Raw genomic sequence first — 16,178 nt, 5'->3', positions numbered from 1 at the left:
AGCAGCCGTACCATTTACATCCACACCAACAGTGTAGAAGGGTTTTGTTTTCATGATTTTTAAGTTGTATAATGACAAGTATTTCATTTTAAAGTTGTGTGTAGTTGGTTTGAATCCATAAAAACCTCTACGCTTCTGTCTAAGATAAGTCAGAGAGGGTCAAAAAGAAGCACTTTGTCACTCTGTGTGTCTGATTTTGTATCCAGCACCCTCACAATCTAATTCTCCTCTCCTTGAATGAGTGTAGAGAAGAGTGGGCTAAGTGACTTAGAAACATGTGTTTGCATTTGACCTGGGGAGATAGTCTTGCAGCCTGACTCTTCTCTTGCCTCAGCTCTGGACGTAAACAGGCAGCTCTAAACAAAGTCCTCTTTATGCTAAGTTTGTGGAAGGTTGTCCTGGTGGCTTGAAAGTATCAAACTTCTCCAAGGCCCCAAGTTTTCTTCATCAACATTTAATTATTTCCACATTTCCACTTTGGGGGACATTCTGATAGAACTTCTTGGTCCTACAGCATCTTTAATGTCTTGGCTCTCGGGCCACACATTGAGCAAATTCTCATGTCACTCACTTTGGTTGTATGCTCAGAGCTCACTCAAGCATTTAAAAACACTGGAGATGGAAGGGGAGAGAGAGACAGTGGTGCATATGAAGGCAATTATGTGTGAGTGTGCTCATTTGCTGTCACGTCCAACTCTTTGTGACCCCACGGACTGTAGCCTGCCAGACTTCTCTGTCCATGGGATTCTCCAGGCAAGAATACTGGAGTGGGTTGCCCTTTCCTCCTCCAGGGGATCTTCCTGATCCAGGGATTGAGCTGGCATCTCCTCTGTCTCCTGCATTGGCAGGCAGATTTATGAAGGCAGTTATTAACATATATTGGCAAATTTATTAAAAATGCAGTGAGTCAAGTGTTACGGATGTGTTCATCTTCAGGAACCATGGTCTGGGCCCTTATTGTTTCTTTGGATGTGAGAGCAAGACCCCAGAAGTCAACACGCATTTTCAGGAAGCTTCTTGATGGCCCCCTCATATCTTTGTTATCATTAGTTCCTGACCTGGGATCTTGATCATTCATCCTGCCTAAATAATGAATTGATTTATTTAGTTTTGGGGGTCACTCTCCTTTGACTGCTTCTCTTTAGTCAATGCTTTAATATCCCTTGTGGCATATTTTTGAATGTAGACATTTTTTATTGTGGTAAACATATATATAACATAAAAATTACCATTTCAATGGTTTTTAAGTGTACAGTTCAGTGACATTAAGTACATTCACCTTGTTGTACAATCATCACCACCAGACACCTCTAGAACTTTTTTAGCTTTCTAAACTGAATCTCTGTTTCCTCACTTTTCTCTCCCACACAAGTCCCTGGCAACCACCAACCACCATTCTACTTTTTGTCTCTGTGAATATAACTATTCTAAGGTCTCATATAATTAAAATCATATTGTATTTACACTTTTGTGACTGGCTGATTTTACCTAGCATAACGTCTTCAAGGTTCATCCTTGTAGCATGTGTCAGGGTTTCTTTCCTTTTTAAGGCTGAATAATATTCCATTGTATGTAAAGGCCACATTTTGTTTATCCATTCATTTGTCGATGAACACAGATTGTTTCCATCTTTCAGCTACTGTGAGTAATGCTATTTTATACATAGGTGTACTAATATCTCTTTGGCCTCTGCTTTCAATTCTTTTGGATATATTATTAGAAGTGAAGTTTCTGGATCATATTCTATGTTTTAAGTTTCTGAGGAACTGCTATAACATGTGTGTGTGTGTGTGTGTGTGGCATGCGTCTGTGTGCGGGACAGACACAAACACATAAGCAGCAGTCTGGCTATAAAGTTATGGAAGAGACTGTGTATTATTTATTATTCTCCTAATGTCTCTCACAGTGTCTCCACTATGTTAAAAAAATGAACTCTACTGATTTCCATTGAAGAGTTTGATTGATGTTTGCTTTATTGATGCTTGATTGATGTCTCCAAGTGAATATGTCAGTGTTCAGATAGATCATATTTTCATTGTTGTTCCCAGACTGGATGAGCGTCAATGTGTGAGCAAAATAGAGTGAGATTTGTCTGTATATTGAAAGAGCCACTGGGAGATATTGGTAATGTATGGTAATTGCTATGCTCAGTATGTCTAAGTTCCTGACATTTCCAGCAGAGATAAGAAGAGCATGAGGCCTGAGAACCAGAGTCATGTGTCCGAGTTCCTCCTCCTGGGATTCCCTATCCAGCCAGAGCAGCAGGGCATGTTCTTCGCCCTGTTCCTGGGCATGTACCTGACCACGGTGCTGGGCAACCTGCTCATCATCCTGCTCATCAGGCTGGACCCTCGCCTCCACACCCCCATGTACTTCTTCCTCAGCCACTTGGCCCTCACTGATGTCTCCTTTTCATCTGTCACTGTCCCTAAGATGCTGATAAACATGCACACCCAGGATCAATCCATCCCTTATGCAGGGTGCATAACACAGATGTATTTTTTCCTACTTTTTGGCTGCATCGATAACCTTCTTCTTGTAGTGATGGCTTATGACAGGTACGTGGCCATCTGTCACCCTCTCCACTACACCACCATCATGAGCAGGGGGCTGTGTGTGTTTCTGCTGGCTGGATCCTGGCTCCTCTCTTGTGTCAGTGCCCTGTCCCACACCATCCTCCTGGCTCAGCTGTCCTTCTGTGCGGAGAACATCATCCCACATTTCTTCTGTGACCTTGCTGCCCTGCTCAAGCTCTCCTGCTCAGACACCTCTCTCAATGAGCTGCTTATATTCACTGCAGGGACTGCAGTTGTCATTCTCCCACTGAGTGGCATCCTGGTCTCTTATGGCCTCATTGGGGTCTCCATCCTGAGGGTCCCTTCTACCAAGGGGGTCTGCAAAGCCCTGTCCACCTGTGGCTCCCACCTCTTTGTGGTGTCTCTATTCTATGGAACCATTATGGCACTGTACTTTTCCACCTCATCAGGCAAGTCCAAGAACAAAGACATGATTGCCTCACTGATGTACACAGTGGTGACCCCTATGCTGAACCCCTTCATCTACAGCCTAAGGAACAGAGACATGAAATTGGCTCTGGGAATTCTTTTCAGAAGCAATAACCTTTTCATCCAGTGAGAATCACCTAACCATGTTCTTATTTCACCCACTGACGTTGTCAGATATACCCTCTTGAAAAGTTGCGTGTTTACCATCCATGTCTCTAGCATCTTACCAACTGTCCTTAAGTGGTCACAATGTTATTGGATGAATTCCTTTCACTTTAGTCATATCTACTGCCCATTTATTCTTCCATAATCCTCAGTATGGGATTGCCCACAACACACATGCAATTTGTGGTCTTCAAAGCCCCCAACTCCTTATTAGTCAAATATGTGACTTATTTGAATATGCTGCACTATTGTTTTATCTTCCTGAAGAGAGAAAGACTTAAGATAACAACACACACCAACCATCACTCTCAAAAGGAAAACATTATGCTGACATTTTATACTTCTGTTTTGATGATGAAAGCAGGTTTGTTTTAGGCTAAGATTAGAGGCATGAAACACAATTCCATTTTGGACCAAGCTATACATTTTCGTATCCTGAGTTTCTTATCTTGAGGTGGTAGATGGTCAGGATTTTCAAATATGTTATAGCACTTTACTTTTCTATGATGAACATTTGGAATCTCAGGTAGAACCAGTTTAAGTTTGTGTAATATTCTTTTGCTAGGTTAAAGAATCATCTTTAGTAATAGGTGATGTAACTTTTCTTTATAATCTGCAGTTTCTAACTGTTGAAATAAATAAGATATGAACCAACTTCATATTTCTTCTTTCTTGTCTAGTCTTTTCCAGAGCTACAAATATTGTTTCTCATGTTCAGTTTTAGTAAAGTCCAGAATGCTTACCTTATCAATGCAGTATCTAGTTATAAAGTACTTTTGATGGTTTGCTAAAACTGAAGTAAACTTTAATTTTACTGTGCTTCTGACAATAGGGAACCACAGAGTAGTCAGTCAAATTACCAAATTTCCCCATTCTAGGAAGACTATAATTTTTCCCTCTGAGTTGGATTTTTGTGTTGAGAGTAGCCTTCAGCTGTCTGATTAATTTTAGTCTGGGAAAATGAGTGTTGTCTTTTTCCCAGAGGTCTCACTTCTAATAGGAAAAAATTAAATGCATAAATTTACAATTTTTGCACACAAAAATATTTACTGCATGACACTATATACCAGGCAATTTTCTACTTTCTGGGAATACAGGTTTAAAAAATTGATCCCCTTTTAGACTTTTTATTCCAGCACTCCTGATTCTGCTCATCACACTCCTTTTTTTTCCATAGCAGTTTTGAACTAACACACCATAAGCTTTACTTATTTTTTAATTGTTACTGCTTCTTTACTGGAATGTGAGCTCTACAGAAGATGGGTTTTGCATTTGCAATAAATCCTAAGTTTTGCTTCTGGGCAAAATCTTCTATGAATAATGGAGGCATAAAAAGGGAGGGCAAGCACGCTGGGGATGGAGTTCATAATTTAACATTGTATGATCCAGGAGGTAGAGCTTGTTGGAAAGGTAACAAGCAAACAAGACATTAGTGAGGACAGGTAAGTCAGCCATGGGGCTATCTGGGTAAAAGTATTCCAAGCATGGACATCAGACCTAGAAATACTCTGAGGTGAGTGTGTGCCTGGCCTGTTCCAGGGACATTAAGGGGCCTGTGCAGCTGGACAGGGCTGAGTTGGGGAGAAATGGTAGGCAATAAGCTTAGAGATATCAGAGGGTCAGATTTGTAGGGCACTTAAGGTTATAGCAAGTGTATTAGTCAAGGATCACTAGGGAAATAGAACGAATGGTGTGTGTGTGTGTAGAAAGAGTGTTATTGGAATTGGTTCATATAATTGTAGACACTAGCAAGTCCAGTTTTGCAGGGTCAGTTGGCAGCCTGGAAACCCATGGAAAACTTATAGTTTGAGTCTGAAAGTAGTCTGAGAATAGACATGCCTCTCTTTTCTTGGCCAGGGTCGGGGGTCAGTTTTTCTCTTAAGACCATCGGCTCATTGGATGAGACCCACCTACATTATGGAGGACAATCTGCTTTATCAGAGTGTGAGCATTAAAATGTTAATCTCATCCAAAAAATAGCTTCGTGGAAACAGCTTGAGTTGTATTTGACCAAATATATGGGTCCTGCAGCCTAGCCAAGTTGACACATAAAATGAACCATTATAGTAGACTTTCTGGTTTTCAGTCTGAGGATTTGGGAACCCTTATAAAAAGGGATTCAATAGAGAAATAACAGGGCCACACTTGTTTTTGTTTTTTTTTTTTAATTGTTTCTTTAAAAACACCCAGATTTGGGGGAGTGTAAGTGACATACAATAAACTTTGTACATCTAATGTACACTATTTGACTAGTTTTGACATTTGTGTACACCCATAAGACTATCACTGCTGACCTTAAAGATCATGGATTTTCCTGGCACCTACCTTACTTTTCTCTCCGCTTGTCTCTTCTGTCCTCAGGGGAAACACTGATCTGTTTCTGTCACATGGATTAGTTTGCATCTTCTGGGCTTCCCTGATAGCTCAGTTGGTAGAGAACCTGCCTGCAATGCAGGAGACCTCGGTTCAATTCCTGGGTTGGGAAGATCGGCTGGAGAAGGGATAGGCTACCCACTCCAGTATTCTTGGGCTTCCCTTGTGGCTCAGCTGGTAAAGAATCAGCCTGCAATGCGGGAGACCTGGGTTCGATTCCTGGGTTAGGAAGATCCCCTAGAGAAGAGAAAGGCTACCGACTCCAGTATTCTGGCCTGGAGAATTCCATGGACAGTATAGTCCATGGGGTCACAAAGAGTAGGACATGACTGAGTGACTTAAAGAAAAAAGAAAGAAAGAAAAAAAAGAAATTAATTTAAATGGAATCATACAGTTTGTGTTTATTTCTTGCTGCCTTCGTTCCCTCAGTGTAAGCATTTTGAGACTCATGCATGTGGTGCTGTATATCAGCAGTTCATTTCTAAAAATTGGTAAACAGTATTCCATTGCATGGATATACCACAGCTTTTTTGATGGATCTATGGGCTATTTCCAGTTTTTGCTATTAAATAAAGTTGTTATGAACATTCTTGTATAAATCTGTGTATAGATGTATACATTCTTTTTCTCTGGACAAATACCTAGTCCCATGCTAGGTACAGTAACCTCAAGTTGCAAACTTCCAAAGATGCAAATGTGTCCCTTTGTACAAGTTGTTATATTGTACTATTGTCCTTTTCAAGGTACTGTTCTATAAGATTAAAAATGTTTTCTTTACTTTTTTGTATTTGTCTTTTATGTATTGTGTGAAAAATATTATAAATTATAGTACTGTACAGCCGACTGTGTTTGTTGGGTACCTATGCCAACTCTGTTGGACTTGTGAGCAAATTGAACTAATAAACGCACTCTCAGAACAGAACTTATTCATATGTAAGGAACTTAATGTATACTTTAACTTTTTTCCCCACTTCACTACTTTTATTTTTTTAATTTTGATTGGAATATGGTTGATTTACAATGCTATATTAGTTCCTGCTGTATAGCAAAGTGAATCAATTATACGTATATCCACTGCTTTAGATTCTTTTCCCAAATAGGTCATTACAGAGTATTGAGCAGAGTTCCATGTGCTATGCAGTAGGTCCTTATTAATTATCTATTTCAGTATATGTTTAGCTTTAAAATAAAATTTCAAACTGTTTCATATTCCCACAAGCAGTGTATGAGAGTTACAACTCTGCCATAGCTTCAGTGACACTTGATGGCAGTGGTCCTTTTCATTTAGCCATTTCCATTTTAGCCATTCCAATAGGTGTGCAATGGTATAAACGAGTTTACAGATCTGGAGTCACTTGATTGGAGGGATATCTGGGTTTCTGTGAAAAATAACCCTGTGACACTGGGTCTTTTGAGAACTTCTTCATTCTCCCTAACTCTGTGTCTGATTTTTATCATGCCCCAGCACTTTTGACCATTTATCTGCTATTCATTTTGCATTAATAATTTTTTTTCTACACCACTCCTACTTGGGTGTGTATTTCACAAAAGGGATATATATCTGTTGATATTATTCACTGTTAAGTCTCCAGAGCATACATTAGTGTTTACTTTTATGAGAGCCTTAATGATTATTTAAGCACATGAATGAAAAGATGAATTCATTCAGCGATTTTGTGTGTGTGTGTGTGTGTGTGTGTGTATCCAGGCGCTCAGTCCTGTCCTGGGCTCATTGCCACAACATGGACTGTAGTCCGCCAGGCTCCTCTGTCCATGGGATTCTCCAGGCAAGAATACTGGTTTGGGTTGCCATTCATTTCCCCAGTTCAGCGATGACCAGGTGTCTATTGTGAGCCATAGCTGATCCTTAGTGACAAAAGGGGTTTCACAGGAGGCACTAGTGGTAAAGAACCTACCTGCCAATGCAGAAGACTTAAGAAACGTGGGTTGGATCCCTGGGTGGGGAAGATCCCCTGAAGGAGGGCACGCAATCTGCTCCAATATTCTTGCTTTGAGAATACCATGGACAGAGGAGCCTGGTGGTCTACAGTCCATAAAGTTGCAAATAATTGGACACGACTAAAACGACCTAGTGTGCACGAACTCAGTGATAAAGACATTGACAATAAACCTTAACATTTGTCAAGCTTTCCATAAAACTCATTTATGCATCCTTCAAATTGACGTGAAGAAAACAATTATTACTTCTACTTTGAGGAAACTGAATCTGAGCTCTCTGATAACTTTCTCAGTCATGTTCTCTTACTAGGGGTAAGCCCTGAGTTTTTTTCAAAGTTATAGATTCAGTTCCCCTACTCCTGAACAAGGCATAGACCATACCCTAGAGAACCTCACAGAAGAGTGTGAAGACCTGTACATTTTAAGGGACTTTGTGTTCTAACAGAAGCCAGTGTAGATGTTAGGAAGCCTACAGAAGCTTGCTGAGATCATAAGGACTGTGTGTACCATATATCAGTAGAGAAAAGCTGAACTCACGATGCAGAGGCCACAGGGAATGGGGGAACAGCTGCCTCCCAGCTGAGACTTGACCAGAAGCCCAAGGTACCACTGACTTTAGGGACAATTTCTCCTGTGGCTCCAGGTATAGCTCAGCCCCTCTGTACTCCAAGTATGCTCCCGCCTGAGGGGCCAGGAGGAAGCTGGGCAATTAGCCCCCAGTTGACTGCTTCTCTAGTCAGGAACTGGGGGCTATTTCTCTCTGGGGTTTCTTTCTAATCAGTCAAAGGAGACCTTCTTGCCTGTGGTTTTGAGGCTGCTGAACAGACATGAGAGTCTGTAAAGGCCCTTGGGCCACCAAGGTTTGCTCTTTTTCTTTGGATGCTGGGTCTTTCGGGGAGAAAGTGAAGATTCAGGTAACAGAAAGAAGCGGAAGGTATCTGAACTCATAGCACCGTTATAGCTCAGGAGGAGCCCAGACATCTCCACAGTGGTGCATGTGTGTCTGCGTGTAAATGTGTGCATGTGTGACCATGAGGGACATTGCATGCATCTGTGTGTGTGTGCTGTGTTGTATGATTATGTGTGTTTGTGTAACTGGATTCCCAGAGAAGCTGGAAATTTCCTATCAGTGTGTGCTCATTTGACTTGCATTCTTTGCTTGTGTGCTGTGTGTAAGACCTTCTGTGTGGCTCATGATTCAAATATGAATAACCTCCTGGACTGCAGTATCTGTGTAGAGGATGCTTGAGAGATCTCTGTGTGTAGCTGAATTGTACATGTGCATTTTGTTTGTGATTTTTGCTGACTCACATCCTGACTGTATTCACCTATTAATAGTTTGAGTGTGTGTGTGTGTGTGTGTGTGTAATTGTGCTCAGTCATGTCACTGTTTGCGACTCCATGGACTGTAGCCCACCAGTCTCCTCTGTTCGTGGAATTTTCAAGGCAAGAAAGTTTTCTCTACTTTCCAGATATAAATAAACACTGATGGATTGAATAAAATTGAAGGCAAATAAAAGCCATTTAAAGACTAAAGAATAGCAGGAATATGAGTGTTGACAGTTATCTGAGCAGAAGACTCCATCAGATCTTGAAATAACACATCTTAAGGTCCTGACTATTTTCTCTAACTAAAGAGAGTCAGAAATAGTAAAGTCATAGGAATAGACATTGCAATAAATTTTAAAAAAACACAAGAGATGATTGTGACTATAGAGGCTAAGTATGAACAAGCTAGCTTCCTACTCCTTCTGAGTATGTTGACAATGAAGGTTAATAATACCTACCTCTTAGGACTGTTGAGAAAAATTAGTGAAGCTGTTATCTAAAAATGTATTCGTCTAGCAAAGTGTTCATTGTATGTCAATAATTATTCAGTGTGAAGATCAATATTGGGAAATAATGAATGGTCAATTAGGCAACCAAATTCCAATAGACCCTTCCAATCCTTCAGTATCTCCTAGCTCTCAGATCCCAGAACTCAGGTGTCTTCCTACCTATGAACACCCAGATCCGAGTCAACATGAAGCACCAGAAATGTTTGGAGATACATGTACAGAAGGATGGTTATTTCTTGACAAGAAGATAAACAAGACAATTAATGACACAAAGGGAACATTTGAGGCAAAGATGGCCTCAATAAATAGCAGAAACAGTATGGACCAAACAGAAGCAGAGGATATTAAGAAGAGATGGAAAGAATACACAGAAGAACTGTACAAACAAATGTCTTAATGACCCAGGTAACCATGATGGTGTGATCACTCACCTAGAGCCAGACATCCTGGAGTTTAAGTCAAGCGGGGTTTAGGAAGCATTACTCTGAATAAAGCTAGCAGAGATGATAGAATCCTGGATGAGACATTTCAAATCCTAAAAGATGATGCTGTTAAAATGCTGCACTCAGTATGTGAACAAATTTTCATAACTCAGCAGTGATCAAGGCACTGGAAAAGGCCAGTTTTCATGTCAATCCCAAAGAAGGATAATGCCAAGTAATATTCAAACTACTGCACAAATGCACTCATTTCATATACTTGCAAGGTCATGCTCAAAATCCTCCAAGCTAGGCTTCAACAGTACATGAACCAAGAACTTACAGATATTCATTTGGATTTAGAAAAGGGAGAGGAACCAGAGATCAAATTGCCAACATCCGCTGGATCATAGAAAAAGCAAGAGAACTCCACAAAAATATCTACTGCTACTTCACTGACTACACTTAAGCCTTTGGCTGTGTGAATCACAACAAGCTATGGAAAATTCTAAGAGAGATGGGAACACCAGACCATATTACCTGCCTCCTGAGAAACCTATATGGAGGTCAAGAAGCAACAGTTAGAACTGGACATGGAACAACAGACTGGTTCCAAATTGGGAAAGGAGTATGTCAAGGCTGTATATTGTCACTCTTCTTATTTAACTTTTATACAGAATACATCATGCAAAATGCCAGGCTGGATGAAGTACAAGCTGGAATCAAGATTGCCAGGAGAAAGATCAATAACCACAGATAGGCAGATGACACCACCCTAATGGCAGAAAGCAAAAAGGAACTAAAGAGCCTCTTGATAAAAGTGAAAGAGGATAGTGAAAAATCTGGCTTAAAACTCAACATTAAAAAAACAAAGATCATGGCGTCTGGTCCCATCACTTCATGGCAAACAGACGGGGAAACAATGGAAACAGTGATGACTTTATTTTCTGCGGACAGTGATTGTAGCCACGAAATTAAAAGACACTTGCTTCTTGGAAGAAAAACTATGACAAACCTAGACAATGTATTAAAAGGAGAGGCATCACTTTGCTGACAAAGGTCTGTATAGTCAAAGCTATCATTTTTCCAGTAGTCATGTACGGATGTGAGAGTTGACCCATAAAGAAGCCTGAGTGCCAAAGAATTGAACTTTCGAACTGTGGTGCTGAAGAAGACTCTTGAGAGTCCCTCGGACAGCAAGGAGATCAAACCAGTCAATCCTAAAGGAAATCAACCCTGAATATTCATTGGAAGGACTGGTACTGAAGCTGAAGCTCCAGTATTTTGGCCACCTGATGAAAAGATCGATTCATTGGAAAAGACTCTGATGCTGGAAAAGATTGAGGGCAGGAGGAGAAGGGGGCGACAGAAGATGCGATATTTGGATAGCATCATCGACTCAATGGACATGAGTTTGAGCAAACTCTGGGAGATAGTGAAGGACAGGGAAGCCTTGTGTACTGCAGTCCATGGGGTCGCAAAGAGTCGGATGTGACTGAGTGACTGAACAACAAAGATATGTTCTCCCAGGGAATTTATCCCACTAATAGGATCCAAACTCAGAAGTTCACCTTAAGGGTGTGAGAACTCAGATAGATGCAAATTTTAGGCCAGTTTCTTGGTCCTTGTGCTGATCATAACACTGTTTTATTAAGTCCCTGAATTTGATACTGGGTTTTTGGATACTTATCCTGTCATAAAAGTAATCGATAAAATTCTGCTCTTAGATAATTAATGAACTAATTAATGTGCATTGAATTATAACCCTCTGATTAACTCTAAGAATGTGTGATGTGTGATATTGGTATCTCAGCATTACAGAGGCACAACAAGAGGCTACGAGCCTCTACTAGCATCCCAAGTCACACAGCTAGAAAGCAGTGCGGCCAGGATCACAGCATGATCTGGCTTCAGGTCCACTGCGTTAGTCAGTCCTTTGGCAAGTGTTCCTTAGAGGGTTAGTATCCAGACAGAAGAGGCCCTGTGCATCCTGTTTATTCCTGTATCCTGACTCAGCTGATAAAGAATCCGCCTGCAGGGTGGGAGACCTGGGTTCGATCTCTGGGTTGGAAAGATCACCTGGAGAAGGCAACAGCTACCCACTCCAGTATTCTCGCCTGGAGTATTCCATGAACTGTATAGTCCATGGGGCCACAAAAAGTCAGATTCGACTGAGCAATTTTCACCTTCTAGTCAAAAGCTTAGTGCCAGAAACATGGTTAATTAAAAAGAAAACTAAAGAATGAATTTACTCTGGTCTCCATTCAAATTAATCTATTGAGCGTCGAGGATTTTCACTTGCTCTGATAGCATTAGGTGATAAAAGAAATTTAGGAGAAAATTCTTCTTCTCTATGAGTAAGTTAGGGACCTTAGTGTGTGTGTGTTAGTCGCTCAGTTGTGTTTGACTCTTTGCAATGCCATGGACTATAGCCTGCCAGGCTCCTCCATCCATGGGATTTTCCAGGCAAGAGTACTGGAGTGGATTGACATTTCCTTCTCCAGGGTATCTTTCCAACCCAGAGACTGAACCCGGGTCTCTCGCATTGCAGACAAACTCTTTACTGTCTGAGCCACCAGGGAAGACAGAGAGACCTTAGTGTGGCAGCCATAATCACAATATCAAAGCTTCTGACATTTTCCCCCTCCTTCATCCTCAGCAGACATGAGTGGAGCATGAGGAAGGAAAATCAGAGCAGCATGTCCGAGTTCCTCCTCCTGGGGCTCCCCATCCGGCCAGAGCAACAGGGCATGTTCTTTGCCCTGTTCCTGGGCGTGTACCTGACCACAGTGCTGGGCAACCTGCTCATCATCCTGCTCATCAGGCTGGACACTCGCCTCCACACCCCCATGTACTTCTTCCTCAGTCACTTGGCCTTCTCTGACATTTCCCTTTCCACTACCACAGTTCCAAAGATGCTGATGAACATGCAGACTCAGCAACAATCCGTCTCCTATGTGGGATGCATTTCCCAGATGTATTTTTTCATACTTTTTGGCTGTCTTGACAACTTCCTTCTTGCATTGATGGCATATGACAGGTACGTGGCCATATGTCAGCCACTTTACTACACCACTGTCATGAGGCAGGAGCTGTGTATCTCATTGGTAGCTGTGTCCTGGTTCTTCTGCTGTATCCATGCCCTGTTGCACACCCTCCTCTTGGTCCAGCTGTCCTTCTGTGCTGAAATACCATCCCCAGCTTCTTCTGTGACCTCCCTGCCCTCCTGAAGATGAGCTGCTCAGACATTTCCATCAATGAGCTGGTCATCTTTACCGAAGGAGGAATGCTGTTCATCTTGCCTCTGAGTAGCATCTTGGGCTCATATGTTCGTATAGGGACCATTGTCCTGAGGGTCCCCTCCACTAAGAGACTCTTTAAAGCCTTCTCCACCTGTGGCTCCCACCTCTTTGTGGTATCTTTGTGCTATGGGACACTTGCTGGTGCTTACTTTTTCTCCTCATTATGGGACTCCAATGACAAAGACATAATTGCTTCAGCCATATATACAGTGGTTACTCCCATGCTGAACCCCTTTATCTATAGCCTCAGAAACAGAGATATAAAACAAGCTCTAGAAATATTTGTCTTTAGGGGTAACTTCTTCAGATGAGAATCACTAAATCCTCTGTTGACAGTCTTGAGCACGGTGATATATATCTTCTAAAATTATTCTATGGTTGGCAACTCCGTGTAACTTCAAATGAATATGCATTCTGCTTTCATGTTGTTGTTTACTCATTCAGTCATGTCCAGCCTTTGCAACCCCATGAACACCAGCATGCCAGGCTTCCCTGTCCTTCACTATCTCCCAGAGTTTGCTCAAACTCATGTCCATTGAGTTGGTGATGCCATCCTAGCATTTCATCCTCTGTTGCCCCCTTCTCCTCCTCAATCTTTCCTAGCACTGGAGTCTTTTCCAGTGAGTTGGATCTTTGAATCAGGTGGGCAAAGTATTGGAGCTTCAGCATCAGTCCTTCCAGTGAATATTCAGGGTTGATTTCCTTTAGGAATGACTGGTTTGATCTCCTTGCTGTCCAAGGTACTCTCAAGAGTCTTCTTCGGCACCACAGTTCAAAAATATCAGTTCTTCAGCACTCTTCACAGTCCAACTCTCATATCCGTATGTGACTACTGGAAAAACCATATCTTTGACTACATGGACCTTTGTCACCAAAGTGATGTATCTGCTTTTTAATATGCTGTCTAGTTTTGATACAGCTTTTCTTCCAAGGAGAAAGTATGTTTTAATTTCATGGCTACAGTCACTATCTGCAGTGATCTTGGAGCCCAAGAAAACAAAGTCTGTCACTATTTCCATTTCTCCCCATCTATTTGCCTTGAAGTAATAGGACCAGTTGTCACGTTGTAGTGTTGTTAATATGCCAACAAGGTCCAGTTTGTTACTTGGACTCTTTTATATTCTTTTTTTTTCTTTTATATTCTTAAATTTGTTTTTTTCTGTTTTTTCATTATCTCATAAAATATGTGAAAAATATTATGCAAAACATTTTTATACTATGTTGTTGAGGACACACAGATTTAGCATCATGATTTGCTCCTGGTTTACTGATTCTTTTATGTAAAGTGTGCTGAAATTGGATGCACTGGCTTCAAGGTGATTGTGAATACCTTATTCCAAATCCATGTTCAATGACAGCATGCTAGTGGATTGAAATCAATCATAATTGGGGAGAATTACACTTTTGAGCAAGTTCTGGGAGTTGTTTTTAGACAGGGAAGCCTAGTGTGAGGCAGTCCATGGTTCACAAGGAGTCGGACTGATATGAAATAAATGGAACACTATGGAAATTAGCAAATACTACAAAGCAAGTCTCCCCTACAATAGAGAGCCATTTTTATTCATTTAATCGAATACCACTGCATTTATAATTAAGAGACATTTCTCTTTAGTAATGTCCCCTAACATAACATCTCGTTTACTTCTGATGTTAGTAAGATATACTAGCTTTCTTTTGGGGTTTCTCACATAGCTCAGTCAGTAAAGAATCTGCTTGCAATGCAAGAGACCCAGGTTTGATTCCTGGGTCAGGAAGATCCTCTGGAGAAAGAAATGGCAGCCACTCAAGTACTCTTGCCTAGAGAATCCCGTGGACAGAAGAGCCTGGGCGGCTACAGTCCAAGGTGTCACAAGAGTCAGACGTGACTTAGTGACTAAACCACTCCCAGCTTTCTTTTGGTTAGTGTTGTTTACGTGGTATTTTTTCCATCACTTTGCTTGAAACATTTTTATGGCTTTATCTGTAAAGTGTCAATTGCTAGGAGTGTAAAGTTGGGTTTTGCTCTTTTTATGTGGATTGACAATCATTGTATTTCTGGAGAATTTATCTCAACATCTAATAAAAAATGATAGAATGTATTTGAATTTATATTGTCCATTATTTCTATATGCTTTCTTCTTTTTTCCTTTTTGCTTATTTTTTGGGGTTTTTTTTTTTTTTTTTGGCTGAATCATGTGACATGTAGGATTCTAGTTCCCCAAACAGGGATTGAACCCATGCCACCCACACTGGGAGCACAGAGTCCTAACCACTGGACTGCCAGGGAAGTCTCCGTATATCTACAAGTTTTCTAATTAAGATATCTGATTTCACATTTATCTTCTCTTCTCTTACTCCTTTTTGATTAATTAAACATTTATTTTGTTATTTCATCTCCCTCCCTATTGAACAATTAATCATATATTATTATTTTACAATTCTTCTTCTGTGCTTTATGTAGAAATTATGTCTTGCTTTTTCCTTAAAAATTTTTTTATTGTAGTATAATATGTGTGTGTGCTCAGTCACTCAGTTGTATCCAACTCTTTTCAACCCCGTGGACTGCAGCTTGCCAGACTCCTCTGTCCATGGGATTCCCCAGGCAAGAATACTGAAATGGGTTGCCATTTCTTTCTCCAGGGCATCTTCCCAACCCAGATATAGAACTTGCATTTCCTGTGTCCTACAATTATTTGCAGGTGGATTCTTTGCCACTGAGCCACCCGGAAAGCCCATTGTAGTATAATGATGCAACATGAAATGTACCATTTTAACAATTTGAAGTATACAGTTAGATGGCATTTGGTATATTTATCACTGTTCTCCTGTTCTAGGGCTTCAAAGGAAACTCTGTGGAACAGCATTGCAAATGAGCACTTTGTAGCTATGAAAAAATAATGACAAAAATTATGAATCAATGTGGAGGGATTTCAAAGCTATATTATTAAATGGAAAAAAGATATGTGTGAAAGAGCATCTATAGAATGCTACTTCTTGTGTAAAAATGAAGGGAATCTAATACTTGGTTGGCCAAAGTATTTGTTTGAGTTTTTCCATAAAATGGTATGGAAAATCTGAATGAACTTCTTGGCCAACCCAATATATACATGTAACTTCTCACTGAGCAAGAAGCACACA

General features: G+C 40.8%; 1 pseudogene; it reads left to right on the top strand.

The window, feature by feature from the left end:
• Positions 1 to 2,193: 2,193 nt before the first annotated feature.
• On the top strand, positions 2,194 to 13,372 carry LOC133064510 (olfactory receptor 1J4-like; annotated as a pseudogene).
• Positions 13,373 to 16,178: the final 2,806 nt, after the last annotated feature.

The sequence above is a fragment of the Dama dama genome, chromosome 11 (assembly GCF_033118175.1).
Source record: "Dama dama isolate Ldn47 chromosome 11, ASM3311817v1, whole genome shotgun sequence".
NCBI classification, from domain to species: domain Eukaryota; kingdom Metazoa; phylum Chordata; class Mammalia; order Artiodactyla; family Cervidae; genus Dama; species Dama dama.
The sequence above is the reverse complement of the archived record's forward strand: the minus strand, read 5'-3'. Positions and strand labels throughout refer to the sequence as shown.